Genomic DNA, 17,257 nt, shown 5'->3' with positions numbered 1-17,257 from the left:
CTACATTTTTTCCTGCAATCACAAGAAAGTCTTTTTTACTTTGTCCATAGATTAACTCTAAAACATTAAGCAAAAAGTATCATTAATATTATTATTTATAAATATTGAACTTTTATGGACTAAGTAGTGGGTACCATTTTATTTCTTTATAGGAAATAAAATACAATAGCCATTCAATGCAGTGTTCATGAACTATTCAATGAAGGATGTTCCTAACATTAAGGTAAAGACAAATAATTATACCTCCATCAATTTCTTTTTTTTATTTACTAAGTTTATTGGCACATTTTAGGTATGCAATATGATGACATTCATCATTGGGAATTTGTACATTTACATGATATATCTTGTTTCTTATTTTTGCCCCATTCCCCTGCCCTCCTGTCAACCCCTCCACCCCTCCCTATTTATAAAAACTTTGTTTATATTTTTTCCTTTTATGATATATATTCCTTTCCCTTCTTTCCTTTCCCCTATGCCTCCCACTTCCCCTTTCCCTTTGGACCTTTTCTTCCTATTTCACATTATCTATTATACATTTTGATCCTTATTTACACTTTCAGTTTCTCACACCAGAGAAACTATTTGGTATTTACACATGTGTCCTATTTATTTCACTTAAGAGTATGGCCTCACTATGCATCCATTTAGCTATAAATGTCTCTAGTTCTCATTCTTTATGGCTGAGTAGTACTCCATTTTGGAAAAAACCTCACATCTTTATCCATTCTCCAGTTGGCCTCCACCAATTTCTTTAAAATATTCCTCTTCATTCAGAGAGAACTATGAGCTAAAAAGACAATATTTCCTTTTCTATATAAATAATGGAGGAACAAAAATTGGATAACCAAAACACAAACTGTCATTCTGTAAGGGGAAAATTGGGAGACACATCAGAGGCAGGCCTGCAGCAATCCTGAAATTCTGCTGGTAGACGTGGTGTGAGACCAGTATCCTAGGATTAAGGAATCTCCTGACTCTACTCCCAGGAAGAAGCTCCCCATCCACTGTACTCTGAAATTCTTCCTCATCCTCATCCTTCTTGGCCAAATATGAAGTGGGCCCACTGCTTTCTCAGTCCACTTCTTTTCTATGGAATAGTGACAGCCCATGGGCTAATTATGGCTTCTAGCAATCCTTAGTATTTTGATTCAGGTACATTTTTGAAAAGGAGAAAATAAAAGGCTTTCCATAAACTTACTAGTTTCTTTCCTATATGATTCTATCAGCATTGTATGCTACTTATACCCACAATTTTAAAAAATGCATTTTCTCTCTCCCCATTCTGCCCACCTTTATTTAAATGTGGATGTCTTGAATCTATCAGATTTAGGTGAGGAAGCCATGCATTAATCATCTCTGTGAGTCATTTTAATCAACTGAAAGCACTTGCTGGTATCACATTCTTTATTGGGTATTTATTTTGATACATAATCCATTCATCTGGAGATTAACAATTGTTATAACAACTGTGTGTGTGTATTTAGTCATGCTGAGAATCAAACCTAGAGTCTTGCACATGCTAGGTAAGTGATTTACCAATAAGCCACAACCCCAGTCCCAGCAGTATTTTTTAAATGTTTTCCTTATCATAATGTGGAAAATCTGCCCTCCTGTGGAACACTGCTTCTGAAGCCCAAGATGTAACTCATAGGCAGTGTGCAAATAGAACCAGAACACACTCCTGTTACTCCATGGTCAGATGTAAGGGAGTTAAGTAGACAGTGAGGGCAGTTGTGACTGGCTGCTCTTCTTTATAATTACTTTTATTTTATAAAAAACAAAATTTCATAATAAAATAATGAAGATAATATTAAAAAAATATTAACAATAACAATAGGTAATACATTGTGTATCATTTCTTCAAAATAGTTACTCAAAGTACAAGATATAGTCAAAAAGATTCTCTCTTACAAAGAAGAAACAAACATAATAGCACAAAACTTTCTATTTAACGAACTGAAACTAGTAGTATAAATGAAAAAAATTAGTACATCTATTAAAATACTGTTGAAACAATGGAATATGTAATTTGGGGAATTATTTGAATTTCTCCTCTACTCTCTACTTATCTCTCTTCTGTGCTGCAATATATACATATATGAGAAACCATGCAATATTTAATCTTGTGTGCCTGACTTATTTCATGCAATATTATGTTCTCAAGTTGCATCATTTATCTATAAATGTCTCAAATTTACCTTTCTTTATGGCAGAGTTATACTTCATTGTGTATAAATACCACATTTTCCTTATCCATTCATCTGTTGATGGCCATATACACTGTTTCTAAGATCTAGCTATTAGTTGTGCTGCTATAAAGATGGGTGTGCATGTATCCTTGTAATACACTGATTTTAACACTTTTGGGGAGATATCTAGCAGGGGGATAGCTGGGTCAAATGGAATTTCTATTTTTATTTTCTTTGAGGAATCTCCACACTGATTTCCATAGTGGTTGCACTAGTTTACATTCCCATCAACAATGTAGAAGAGTTGTTTCATCCTCCACATCCTTGCCAGCATATATAATTAGATTTTTTGATGATAGCCATTCTTTCTGGGGTCAGATGATCATCTTAATGTAGTTTTAATTTGTATTTCTTAATGACCAGCAATGTTGGAACATTTTTTCATGTGTTTATTGGCCATTTGTACTTCTGAGAAGTGTCTGTTCATTTCAGTTGCCCATGTTTTGGTTGAGTCCTTTATTTTGGGAAATCTAAATTTTTTTACTTTAGGTGTTTTAGTTTAGATGTTACTCCTCTGTGTGAGGAATAGCTGGCAAACTTTTTTTTTACATTCTGTGGGTTATCTTTTAATTCTATTGATTGTTTCCTTTGGTGTGCAGAAGCCCTTTAATTTGATATGATCCCATTTATTAATTCTTGATATTATTTCTTGTGCATTGAAGTTCTATTAAGAAAGTGCTTGCCTACACATGTGTTTTCAAGAGTTTTACTTATTTTATCTTCCAGTAGATTAAGCACCTCTGTTTTAACATTTAGATCTTTGATCCATCTTGGTTTTAGTTTAGTACATGGTGAGATATAGAGGTCTAGACTCAATCTTCTGCATGTGGGTATCTAATTTCCCCAGCACCGTTTATTAAAGTGGCCATCTTTCCTCCAGGGTATGTATTTGTCCTCTTTGTCAAATATCAAAAAACTGTATGTGGCTGGGGTTATTTCTGCTTCTTCTGTTCTATTACACTGATCCACATGCCTATTTTTGTGCTAGTAGCATGGTGTTTTAGTCACCATAGCTTTACAATATAATTTCAAGTCTGGGATTGTGATGCCACCTGCTTGTTACCCCGCATTGTTTTTGTTCTTCTGGATTTTCTTGTTCCATATGAATTTTACATGTTTGCCCTAGATATATGAGAAATGCCATTGATATTTTGATTGGGAATTCATTAAATCTTTAAATCAGCTTGGAAGTATAACCATTTTGATTATATTGATTCTGCCTATCCAGAAACACAGGATATTTTTCCATTTGCTGATGTCTTCCTTCATTTTCTTTTTCACAGTGATGTAATTTTCATTTCCTAGGTTAGGTTAATTCCTGTATTTAATATTTTGTTGCTATTGTGAATGGTATTGTTCTCCTAATTTCTTTTTCTTTCCATTAAGTTTGTTGGTGCATTTTAGGCATAAAATACAGTTACATTCATCATTGGGATCTTGTACCTTTACATGAGTATCTTGGTTCTTATTTTTTCCCCTTTCCCTGCCCTCCCTTCACCCCTCCACCCTTCCCTATTTGCAAAGACCTTGTTTCCAGTTTTTTCTTTTTCTCATATTTTTTCTTTTCCCTTCTTTCCTTTCCCCTACCCCTCCCACTTCCCCTACTCCTTTAGACCTTTTCTTCCTATTACACAATATCAATTATACATTTTTAAAATTATAATATCAAGATCTAGAAGACATTACCACAGATTTTACAGAATTTAAAAGGATATACAAATCATATTACAAGAACCTTTTTTGAGATAAATTTGACAACTTCTAAGAAGTACCTTGGAAGACAAATGAATGAAATTGACTCTGGAGGAAATATAAAATTTGCATAGCACCTATTAAAGAAAGTATATTCCCAGCTTGAAAACCTACCTATATGACAACAGGCTCATATATATTTTAACTGATAAATTATATCAAACATTTAAAGCAGAATAAAGAAGGAACACTTATCCCCTCATATTAGGAAATCAACATTGTGCTAATCCTAAGACTGGATAAAGATAATAGAAGAAAAAAGTACGAACATAGATAAAAATTTGTTTAACAAAATGAACCATTAGAAGTCAGATCTGGCAGTATGTAGAAAGTGGCTTTATTATAGGGATGGCAGTGTTGGCTCAGCATTGGAATATCCACCCCCAAAAGTCATCATTTTAACAGAGGAAAGGAAAAAGCCATATGATCCTGTCAGTAGTTGCAGAAAAAGTATTGGACTAAATTCTACAGCTGTTCATGGTAAAAGCTATCAGGAGACTAGAAGTAGAACAGAACCTTCTCAACAGATAAGCCATGTACTCCATACTTCCAGCAAAAATGCCTTATATGAATGGAAAAGATACAATGCATTCTCCCTAAGGTGGGGAACAAGGGCAGATATGCCTACTCTTCATCTGTCCACTAACCTTTGAAACATAGGCCAAACCAAAATAGTCTGGCAATTAGGGTAGGATTGGCAAGGTAGAAGTAAAATCTTTACATGTGGGTGAAATGATCATCTACAGAGAAAATACCAAGAAATCTCTAGGAGCCCCTAGAACTTATATTTGAATTTAAGAGGATTAGAAAACACAAGGTATATATAAAAATTCAGGTCTATGTATACTTGCTATAAATGAAGAATTGGATATTGAAATTTAAAAGTTATGTAGGTGTACAAAGGACCTAGAAAAGTAAAAAGAAAAAGAAAACAGTGTTGGAAGCCATTTACTACCTAATTTTAAGACTTCCTCTAAAGCTACAGTAATCAAGGCTGTGTTGGTGTAAGGAAAGACATATAGATCAATGGAATAAAACAGAGAATCTAGAAATAGAACCACACACACACACATATATATATATAGTCCATTGAGTTTTGAAAGATTAGTTAACATTAACATTTTATAGAACATAAACTCAATTCAAGAGCAGAAGAAAAGGTAGTGTTTTCAGCAAATGGCACTAGAAAACCTGGTATCCATATATAAAAAAATTAACCTCAACTTTTATTTCCGTACATAAAAATAACTTGAAAGGATCTATGAACCTAAATATGAAAGCCTAAAACTATAAAACTTTAAGAAGTAATTATAAGGAAAATGTTCATGAATTTAGGGTAGGCAAGAATTTTCTAGGATATAAAAAACATGATGTATAAAAGAAAAAAAATGATAAATGAGAGTTCATCAAAATTTACAACTTTAAATGACATCATTAAGAAAATGAAAAGTAGTCCTTAAACAGACCATATTTATAATGCATATAACCTAAGACCAGAATATATAAAGAACTCTTACAGTTCATTAATAGACAACCCAATTAAAAAGTAGACACAAGAAGATGATAAATAGCCAGTACAGCACAAGGAAAGGTGTGCAACACTAGAATCAAAAAAATACTAATCAGTACAATAACAAGATTGAATTATACACTCATTAGGGAGATGAAGTTAAAAGTTTTAAAAGAACAGATGTCAGCTTAGGTGTGAATCAGTTAGAACTTTCTAATACTGCTATTATAAATGTAAAATGATAAAACCATTTTGGAAAACAATATAGAAATTCCTTGTATTACTGTTAAGAGGCAACAGTCCTGTTCTTAAATTTTTACTTGAGAGGAATGAAAACACATGTTCACAATAGATTTGTACATACAAGTTGGCTATCCCTTATCTGAAATTCTTGGGACCAGAGTGTTTCAGATTTTCATTTGAAATCCACTTGATCTGCAAAGAGGAGAGCTACTCCTGCTTTTTTTGCGGGGGAGGGGGGGTTCCTGTCACATGGAGTATTGTTTTCCACCCTTTAAAGTTCAGTCTGTGTGTTTCTTTTTGAATTAAATGTTTCTTGTATGCAGCATATTGTTGGATCTTGCTTCTTGACCCCTTCTGCCAGTCTATTTCTTTTGATTGGTGAATTGCGACCATTAACATTGATGGTTATAACTCATTCATATTGACTTATCAGTGTCATGACTTTTTCTTTTTGTTGGATTCTCCCCCTTTGCATTTAATTTCTTGTTGCTCCTGACAGATTCATTCTGCCAGGCTTCCTGGGGTTGTGATCCTCATTGTCTTTTCCTAGGATATTGTCTAAAATGATTTTGTGTGCTGGTTTGGTATTCATGAAGTTCCTAAGGTGTTCTTTGTCATGAAAGTATCTTATTTCTTCATCAATTTTGAAAGATGATTTTGTAGGGTACATCAATCTGGGTTGTAGGCTGTTTTCTTTTAGGGCTTGAAATACATCACTTCAAGCTCTTCTTGACTTGAGGGTTTGCACTGAGAAGTCTGCTCTGATTCTGATGGGCTTTCCTTTGTATTTGATTTGTTTATTTTCTCTAACTGCTTGTAGAATTTTGTTCTGTTGGGTTTCTGGAATCTTAACTATTACATGCCTATTTGTAGATTTTTTTTTTCAATCACAGCTACTTAGAGTTCTATATGCCTCACTTATCTTTATGTCAAGTTCTTTCCCCCTGCTTGGGAAGTTTTCTGCCTTCACTTTTGTGAACAGTTTTTTATGTCATCTGCACTCTCTCCTGTTTCTTCATTGACTCTGATCATTCTTACATTATTCTTCTTTGCATTGTCTAGCAGCTGCTGGATTGATTTCTCATGGTCCCTTACAATTTTAAAGCAATTTTTCTTTTCCTGGTCACTAATTGCAATCTTGTCTTCTATATCTGACATTCTGTCCTCACATTGGTTCATTCTGCTGCATAGACTCTCAATGGAGTTTTTAATCGCTTGGAAATCTGTTTGTATCTGTTTTATGGATTCCATTTGTTTCCTATGTTCGGATTCCATCATGTTCTTGAGCTCCTCTATTTTTTTATCTATATCCTCTCTAGATTTATTAATCACGTCTTGTAGTATGGGCACAATCTCTGTTGTTATCTGAGAAATTATTTCTGATTTCATTTTTCCCAGATCCTCTTTTGTTGCAAGTTCAGGGAGTCCAGGTGATTGAGTATCAGTGTTCTATCTTGTTTCCCTTTGGGGTTGTTTTAGGTGATCTGAAAGCCTGGTTTTCAAACTTGTTTACATGTCTTCTCATTTCAATGGGTGGGTGGTACTGCTGATGCCCATGTGGCTCACCTCCTCTGTACTGGGAGTGGTGCTATGGCAGCCCGGAAGCCTCCTCCTGTGCACTGGGAGCAGCTCACCTCCTCTGTGCTTGTGGGAGTCTTATGGCAGCCCAGAAGCCTCCTCCTGTGTGCTGGGAGTGGCTCACCTCTTCTGTGTCTCCTAATTTCTTTTTGAATGAATAATTAATTATACACATAGAGAGATGCTATTGATTTTTGTGTGTTTATTTTATATCCTGCCACATTGATAAATTTGGTTATTAATTCTAGGAGTCTTTTGGTGGTTTTAATGAGTCTTGTAAATAAAGGATCATGTCATCTATGAATAATGATACTTTGACTTTATTCTTGCTTATACACAATCCTTTTGTTTCTTTCTCTTGCCTGATTGCTCTAGCTAATATTTTGAGTACTATGTTGAACAGGAGTGATGAGAATGGATGTCCATGCCTTGTTCCTGATTTTGGAGGGAAAGCTTTCAGGTTTTCCCCATTTAATATGATGTTGGCAGTAGGTTGGTCATAAATGGCTTTTATGAGATTGAGATAAGATATTTTTATACCTACTTTCTTCAGGATTTCTTTTTTTTATCATGAATGGATTTTGTTAAAGGTTTTTTATGCATCTATTGAGATTGTCATGTGATTTTTGTTCTTGCTCCTGCTTATGTGATACTACATTTATTGATTCACATATATTGAACCATCCTTGCATCCCTGGAAGGAAGCCTACTTAGTTGTGGTGCATAATGTTTTTGATTATTTGCATTCTTTTAGCCTATGTCTTGTTAAGGATTTTTGTATCTATTTCCATTAGAAAGATTGGCCTGTAGTTTCCCTTTTTTGTTTGGATCCTTGTCTGGCTGAGGGATCAGGATAATGTTAGCTTTCAAGAATGATTTTAAAGTGCTCCTTCCCTCTTGATTTCATTAAAGTGTTTGAGGAAAATTGGCATTAGATTTTCCCTGAAGTTCTTGTAGAATTTGACTCTGAATCCATCAGGTCTTGGGCTTTTCTTGGTATTATTCTTATTGTCTCAATTCCACTGCCTATTACTGGATTGTTCAAGATTTTTAAGTCTTCTTGATTCAGTTTTGGTAAATCATATGTATTTAGGAATCTCTCCACTTCTTCTGACTTCTGCACTTTTCTGGCATATATGTTTGGGAAGTAGTTGTTAATAACTTCCTGGATTTTGGTGGTGTCAGTTGTGATTTCACCTTTTTCACTTCTAATTGCATTGATTCTCTTTCTTTCTTTCTTTCTTTCTTTCTTTCTTTCTTTCTTTCTTTCTTCCTTCCTTCCTTCCTTCCTTCCTGTTTCTTTTCCTTTTTTTAAGATTGGCTAAGGGTTTGCTTATTTTGTTTATTTTTCCAAAAACCAGCTCTTTGACTCACTGATTATTTGCATTGTTTTTTGGACTCCATTTCATTGATTTCTGCTCTGATCATTATAATTTCCTTCCTTGTACAACCTCTGAATTTGAATTGCTCTTGTTTTTCTAGAACCTTGATATACATCATTAGGTTATTTATTTGGGCTTCTTCAGTTTTACTGATGTAGACATTCACAGCTATAAACTTACATCATAGGACTGCTTTCATTGTGCCTCCTAATTTCTGGCATGTTGTACTGGCATTATCATTTAATTGTCAGAATTGTATTATTTCTTCCTTAATTTTCTCTGTGAGCCATTGATCATTCAAGAGTGTGCTATTTAATTTCCATACATTTGCATAGTTTCTGTGGGGTTTTTTCATAGTTCTAGTTTCACTGTACTGTGATCTGATAATATAAATGGTAAAAATTTGATCCTTTTGCATTTACTTAGGCATTCTTTATTAGAAAATACCACTTGCCGTTGAAAAGAAGGTGTATTATGTTATTGTTGGGTGGAATACTGTTTATATGTATTAAGATCATTTCTTTAAAAGTCTGGTTGAGCTCTGATATTTCCTTGTTGGTTTTTTGTTTAACTGACCTATTTGTGACAGTGGGGTATTGATGTCCCCCATTATAATAATTTTGATGTTTATGTGATATTTTATGTCTATTAGTGTCTGTTTTAAGAAGTTGGGTACATCATGGTTTAGTGCATATATGCTTATAATTGTTATTTCTTCCTGTTGAAGAGTTCCATTTATCAATATGTAATGTCCTTATGTGCCTCTTATGGTCAGCTTTGGTTTGAATTTCACTTTTTCTGAAAATAGGATAACAACTTCTGGTTATTTTGGGTTTTCTATGCAGAGAATATTGTTTTCTATCCTTTAATTTTTAGTCTATGAATTTTTAAAAGTTAAATGTGTTGTATACAGCCTACTAATGGATTTTGTTTCTTGATCCATTTTGCTAATCTATGACTTTCGATTGGCAAATTGAGTCCATTTACAGTGATAGTTATAATTGATAGATAATGACTTATTCATGTCATTGCACTATCTTCCTGTTGCTGTTTTATATTCTTTCTCTTCTACTTAATTGCTAGCCCTACCTGATGGATTCATTTTATTGGACCTTATGGCATTGTTAGCTTCATTGTCTCCTTCTAGGGTATCCTTGAGATTATTTTGAAATGTTGATTTGGTGGTCATGAATTTCTTTAGGTTCTCTTTATCATGGAACTATTTTATTTATCTATCAATTTTCAACAATAATTTTGCAGGATATAACAGTCTGGGTTGAAAGGTTTTTTGTTTATTTGTTTGTTTTTCACTTGAAACACTCCATTTCAAGCTCTCCTTCCTTTTAAGACTTTTGTTAAGAAGTCTGTAGTTCTGGGCCAGGGATGTAGCTCAGTGGCACCACTCCTGTCTGGCAAGTGCAAGGTCTTGAGTTCAATCCCCGGTATCACAAAAAAATAAAAAATAAATAAATAAGTAAATAAGTCTGTAATTTTGATTTTTTTTTGTTATAGTTGATTTCTTGCTTTTCTTTAGCAGCTCTTAAAATTCTGTTCCTGTGTTGGATTTCTGGTAGTTTGATTATTATGTGGTATGGAGTGTTTTTTTTCCTGATCATGGTTTTTCAGGGTTCAGTATGCCTCACTTACCTGTATGTTAAATTCTCTCTCCATGTCTGGAAAGATTTCTACTATTATTCCTTTAAACAGATTTTTTATGCCCTTTTCGCTATCTTCTGATTTTTTTAATAGTTCCAGTCACTCTTAGAGTAGCCTTCTTTGAGTCATCTAGCAGCTTTTGGATACAGTTTTCATGTTCTTTTGTTGTTTTTAAGGTATCTTTCATTAATTTGTTGTTCACCATTGTCCTGTCTTTTAGATCTGACACTCTGTCTTCACATTGGTTGTTACTGCTGCCCAGACTTTCAATGGTATTTTTCATTTTCTGGATTTCCCTTTGGAACTATTTTATAGAATAATATTCATTTTTTCTTTTTTTGGACTAATATTCTTTTCTGTGTTGAGCATTCATGTTTTGCATCTCTTTCTTTAGCTCCACTAGATTTTTATTAGTGCCTTCTCTAGACTCACTGATCATTTGTTTCATTACAGTCATTATCTGATTATATTTTCTTTATATTGGCCAAGCACCATATTGAATTGTTTTACCTCCATTAATACCTTTTCAGAACTTTTTGCTATGTAGCTTATCATTTCGTCCCCTTCAATCCCCCCGAACCAGTTTTGGGGGATTTGGGAGTTTCTGAAGGCATTTTGATACCTTGTCTTTTTATATTTTCTTTCTTTTGTTTGTTTGTTGTGCCTGGGTTTATAGCTTCTTTTGCCCCATGGCTGTTCTTTGGGAGTTTGCCACAGTATTGTTTATGACCCCCATGCAATCCAGATAATGGGAAAGTGAAAATCAACTGACAGCAACAAATAGGTCACCTTGGTTATAATAATAAAGTCAGTGACAACAATGGTGTCAGATATCAACTGGATACTGACAAACCCTGAGAACCACTCATGAACTGCCCTTAGCCAGAACAAAGAGGTCTGTGATTTCAATGAAGACACTTAGGCCACCCAGATAAGGACCTATTCAGAATATTATTTTCTGTGTATGCAGACAGCATTGTAAAGAGCTCAAGCATATCACTGTTAAATGACAACAACAATACAACATATTGGAATCTATGGGACACAATGAAAGCAGTCTTACGAGGGAAAGTCATAGCAGTGAATATGCATATTAGGAAAACAGAACGAGCCCAATTAAACAACCTGATGCTGAACCTCAAGCTTCTAGAAAAAGAAGAACAGGACAACCCCAAAGCTCATACAAGGGAGGAAATTATAAAGATCAGAGGAGAAATCAATGCAATGGAGACTAAGAGAACGATACAAAAAAATCAGTGAAGCCAAGAGTTGGTTCTTTGAAAGAATCAACAAAATTGACAAACCTTTAGCCAACCTTGTCAGAAAAGGGAAAGAAAAGGCCCAAATCCATGAAATTAGGAATGAAAAGGGTGAAACTACAACAGACCCAGCAGAAATCCAGAGGATCATCAATACCAACTTCCAGAACCTATATGCCAATAAGATGGACAACACAGAAGAAATGGACAGATTCCTAGATACATATGAATTACCAAAGTTGAATGAAGAAGACCCAAAAATTCTGAACAACCCAATATCAACCAATGAAATTTAAAACATAATTAAAAACTTATCACCTAAGAAAAGCCCGGGCCCTGATGGCTTCACTGCTGAATTCTACAAGACATTTAGAGAGGAAGTGCTGCCACTACTGTTTAAACTCTTCAGTGAAATTGAAAGGGAAGCAATACTCCCAAATTCATTCCTGGAAGCAAGCATCACCTTGATCCCCAAAGCAGAGAAAGCCCCGACTGAAAAAGAGAACTATAGGCCAATCTCACTAATGAACATAGATGCAAAAATCCTTAATAAGATACTGGCAAACAGAATGCAGAAGATCATCAAGAAGATCATAAACCCTGATCAAGTGGGATTCATCCCAGGGATGCAGGGATGGTTCAATATATGAAAATCAATTAATGTAATACCCTATATCAATAGAGCCAAGGGCAAAAACCATATGATTATCTCCATAGACGCAGAAAAAGCATTTGACAAAATCCAACATGCATTTATCATAAAAACCCTACAAAAAATTGCAATAGATGGTCTCTACCTCAAACTGATAGAAGCCATCTATGAAAAACCAACAGCCAATATCCTACTAAATGGTCAAAAACTGAAATCCTTCACACTCAAATCAGGAACAAGACAAGGATGTCCACTATCACCACTCTTGTTCAATATAGTTCTGGAAACATTAGCCACGGCAATTAGACAAGAGAAAGAAATAAAAGGAATAAAGATAGGAAATGAAGAAGTCAAATTGTCATTATTTGCAGATGACATGATACTCTATATAGAAGACCCCAAGAACTCCACCAAAAGTCTTCTAGACTTAATAACCAAATTCAGTCAAGTAGCTGCTTACAAGGTCAACACACAAAAATCAATAGCTTTCCTCTACACCAATGACAGACTCACTGACAGAGAAATAGGGCAAATAATTCCTTTCACAATAGCATCCAAAACACTGAAATACCTAGGTGTCATCCTAATGAAAGAAATCAAAAACCTCTTCTCTGAAAACTATGGCACTCTGAAAAGAGAGATTGAAGATGATATCAGAAAATGGACAGACATCCCCTGCTCCTGGGTAGGAAGGATTAATATAGTGAAAATGGCCATACTTCCAAAACTGCTATATAGATTTAATGCAATTCCAATTGAGATCCCAGCAGCATACTTCATAGACCTTGAGAAAACAATCCAAAAATTCATTTGGAGCAAGAAGAGACCCAGAATAGCAAAAGCAATTCTAGGTAACAGAGACATGGCAGGGGGTATCACAATCCCCAACCTGCAACTCTACTACAAAGCTACTGTGATAACAACAGCATGGTACTGGCAAAGAAACAGGCTTGAGGACCAGTGGAACAGATTAGAAGATGCAGAAACAACGCCAGACACACTCAGCCATCTTATCTTCGACAAAGGAGCCAAACATCCTCACTGGAGGAAAGATAGCCTCTTTAATAAATGGTGCTGGAAAAATTGCACCAAATGCCATCTCTTAAGAGGTCCATCCCCCCTGAAGATTATACATGCCAAACTTGGACTCCTACCCTTTTACAGGCCCCATGATCCTCTTAGCTTGAGCCTGAACCCCCCATCTGATCCCAAGAGATCCCTGTTTAGCTGTTACTATCTTCAAGTATATCTTCCAGGGCTGTCTTACGCTGTCTCTGTAGTTGGGTAACACTTCAGTCCTGGAGCAAAACTCTCCTCCTGGTTGTTGATCTCATCCTCAATCAGGCCAGTCTTTTGGTTGTCACCTCTGCTGCCCTGTGCCATGGAGGAGGGCCTCTCTACTCTCAGGGCCCAGGAGGTGCTGATATCTGGTGGGGGGAGGGGCTCCCTCCTTCCCCGCAGGGTGCCCAAAGCTCTGATATCTGCAGTGGGGGCAGGGCACAGTCTGTCTCCTCATCTATGGGGCACTTGAGGTGACAGTGACTGTGGTATGGGCAATACAGGGCCTCTCTCCTCTCCCACAGGGCCTCTGAGGCTCCTGTGTCTGCAAGAAGAGTGGGGCTTCTCTCTTTCCTCATGTGGCCCACCTGACTACTCTTCAAGGAAACAGTGATCCCTTGAACAGGTGGGTGACAGACTCCCTTCTGTCAACCAATGTCCAGAAAGAATAGCATTGGAGACCATAAGACATGGATAGTACCTCTCCAATCAGGAAAAGGGTCCTATTGAGGAAGATTGGATAGTTCCTCCTGGAAAGAGGTGTGTTGGTGTTCTGAGGGAGACAAAGGCCAGTTCCCCACCAACGGTGTTGGAGACACCACCAGCATCTCAGCAGTGTGTGCTGTGTGATGTCTTGGGAAACATGAGATGGACTCTTTTGCCCAATGAGGAGATCCATGTGCTTGCCCCTTTTACAAGGACTGAGTGTGAGTTGGTGGAACTAGTGTTATCAGAGCAACAGAGGAAAGAAAGTAAGTGTTTTGGGGTCAGACAGACAGGGTCCCAATTCCAGCCCCAGAAATACTAATTCTGGTCTCTGGGCAAGTAACATAGGCTCTCTCAGCTTCCTTCCCTCCACCAGTAAAATGAAGATAATAATAGCACCTGTATCATAAGAATATTGTAAAGGTTAAATGAGGTAATAAATGCAAAGTTCTTGGTACAATGCCTAGTACATGGTATTGTGAATTAAATGTCAGCTATAATTAATATTTATCCCACTATCTCCTGGAGCTGTGTGTGTCCTAGGCTCCAGCAGTGAAATGGGGCTATTTGTAATTCAATTCATGGATTAGCAGACAGTCTCTTGGTCTACCAAGGCAGGTTGAGATGTCTTATGGTTCTTTAGATGTGCCACTAGCACACAAAGATAGCCTCCTTCCATTCTTCTCTCCTACTTCCCTATTAGCAAAGGAACAGTTGGGGGCAGAGAATGGCTGACAGCCTGTTTTGGGTCTGTGGCACAACTAGAAGTGGAAACTGTGTGGGTGTTGAAGAAGGCACTGAGGAATGGGTGACTGTGGGAAAGGGAATATGACCCAAGGACAGGATTCATGGTGTTCTTTAGTATCCACAGGGCTGCCATTATGCCAATGGCAAAGTCCGGAGCCTGTGAAGCACACACTGAGGTAGTTCCCTCTGTCAGGAATAGTATTCAGAGAAACAACACTCAGAGGAAGCCTGCATAGCCCAGAATGTAGTTAGAATGTAGTGAGATTTAGAACCTGTCACTGAAGCAAATCACTGATAGGAAAACATTGTGGCTATCACAAGAATACATTGGTATGGTATAGAGTGAGTGGCTGCTTTTTCTCCCCAGATTCCTCGACCACCTGTAAGAGTATCTCTTGGGTGGAAGACAGGTTGCAAAGAACATCCAGGGGTCAGTACAATATTAATTCAATTACCCAATGTACTACCACTGTCTTCCACACTAAGAGATACTGATTAACATGGGGAGAAATGCAATTAAGAGAACTTAGTAGTGAACAGGACAAGGAATAAATACTAGAGAGAAATTAGGGCAAGTGGTCAGTCACTTAGGAAGATGAAGAGGAGACAATGAAATGGTGGGTAAATAGGAGAGTCTCATTATCCTCACCAGAGTGGAAAGACCCGTTCTCCCAATGAGGTTCCTTTAGTTGTGACTGGCAAACCTGTTAATTTTTGCAGCAGCTGAGCTGCCTGAGAGCTTCCTGCTACCACCATTGCTATTTATTTTCTTGGAGCCCTGTGTTTAAAGCGTGATGAAAAACAACCTAGCGGCCCCAGCACAACTGCTCCATGTGAAAGACCATTAAGATAAAGTCCCACCTAAGTGGCCCTAATAAAAGAAATTTATCACAAGACATGGAGAGGAAGGTGTCTTTATTCACTAGGTGAATAGCACCAGGCATTGTCAACGTAGCTTTTCAAGGCTCCGAAATTATCATTCATTCTCCAAATTACCAACTGCACAAAAATTACTAAATGGTGCGTTATCACTCCCTCTCAGTGCGAGAATGTCTTTGTTTAATGTTTGATTACAAATGGCTTTCCTATGATTATCATCAATAAATCACAGGTAAGTGTATCCATGGCTGGGACTGATGCAGAAGGACTTCATGAGCTACTGGGAGAAGGAAAAACAAAAAGCATGTGATAGCCAATACTTCAGAGAGTGCAGAACTTTTAGGACTTATTTTGCTGGGGCCTTGTGGATATATCTCAAAAAGCAGAACAATGACCATGTCCATTAAAAAGAACTGAGAAGTTCTGCAGTGGTTTGATGATGTATAATCTGCCTTTTTTGTAAGGGAAAGTGCATGAGAAGGAGTACACAAAAGAGGGAGAAAGGTATGCATGTGTGTGAAAACTAATAACTTGGTGAGACAATGAGGGGGAGAAGAGGGGAGGAGAAGGAGACAGAGGAAGACAGAACAGGGAGGCAGCAAAGAGAGGGGAAGGAAATGTTAAAGGTGGAGCACTATCCTCCCTAACTTGCCTCTGAAATCGTGTCTTCGTTGGCCCATGGGACCACTAGAGGCCACATCCTGGGCCCTTCTGCCACCTGCCAACTCTAATGTTCACTCCCAATTCACTAGCCCTCACCTGCATTTGCTGATCTCTGGCTCCACAGTTCCTATCACTAGATCCAGGCTTTAGCGATGTGCTTGTGTCACTTTCCCTTTTAGAAGCTTTTCTTTCCCTTACTTATTTCTCTCTCTCCCTCTCTCTCTCTCTCTCTCTTCTCACTCTCTTCCTTTACAATGATTTCCAGCAAGACTGCCCTCAGTCTCTCACCCCACCACATATTTTTCTTAACTTTTTGGACATCTCTGCAGGGTTAGGCAGAAAGCCCTCCTACAGCCTGGCCACAAGAAATCCCAGAAGTGCAGAGCATAGGGAGAGTTTCCAGTGGAATCCATGTAAAATTGAGTCAATTGTAGATTTAATTCCATAACACCTGTAGGTAAGCAGAGGGAACTCCTGGCTGAAGAATGTGGTAATACAATTAGAGAGCCAGCTGTAAAGGCTCAAGCAGACAGTAGTGCCAAAAACCAAACAACAGAGGCCCCAGAAAGTCTGCTGTGAGTTTAGGGAAACAGAGAAGGGTAGCACATATCTTGCTATAAGCATTCTGCCATCCTAAGAGGAGAGGAACAGCTTGAGTGAAGGCAAAGGAGGGAGCATGAATGGAGCAGAGGGTTCTGCATTGGAAGCTATGAGAATTACATCAAGGTTGACTAGAGAGACTGGGACAAAATTTTAGGAGATCTCAAAGGAGAAATTTAAAAGTGTGGGTTTGATTACATAGATAGTCCCTAATAATCTCTCTGAAGAAACAAATTTCCAAGTGCAGTGGCATAGCCCTGTAATCCTAGCACTTGGGAGGCAGAAGCAGGAGGATCGCCTCAAGTTCGAGGCCAGCCTGA

Source organism: Heterocephalus glaber, unplaced genomic scaffold (genome assembly GCF_053883595.1).
Source record: "Heterocephalus glaber isolate CG9 unplaced genomic scaffold, H.glaber_assembly_v1.0 deba00001504, whole genome shotgun sequence".
Lineage (NCBI taxonomy): Eukaryota > Metazoa > Chordata > Mammalia > Rodentia > Bathyergidae > Heterocephalus > Heterocephalus glaber.
Note: the sequence above shows the minus strand (reverse complement) of the source record.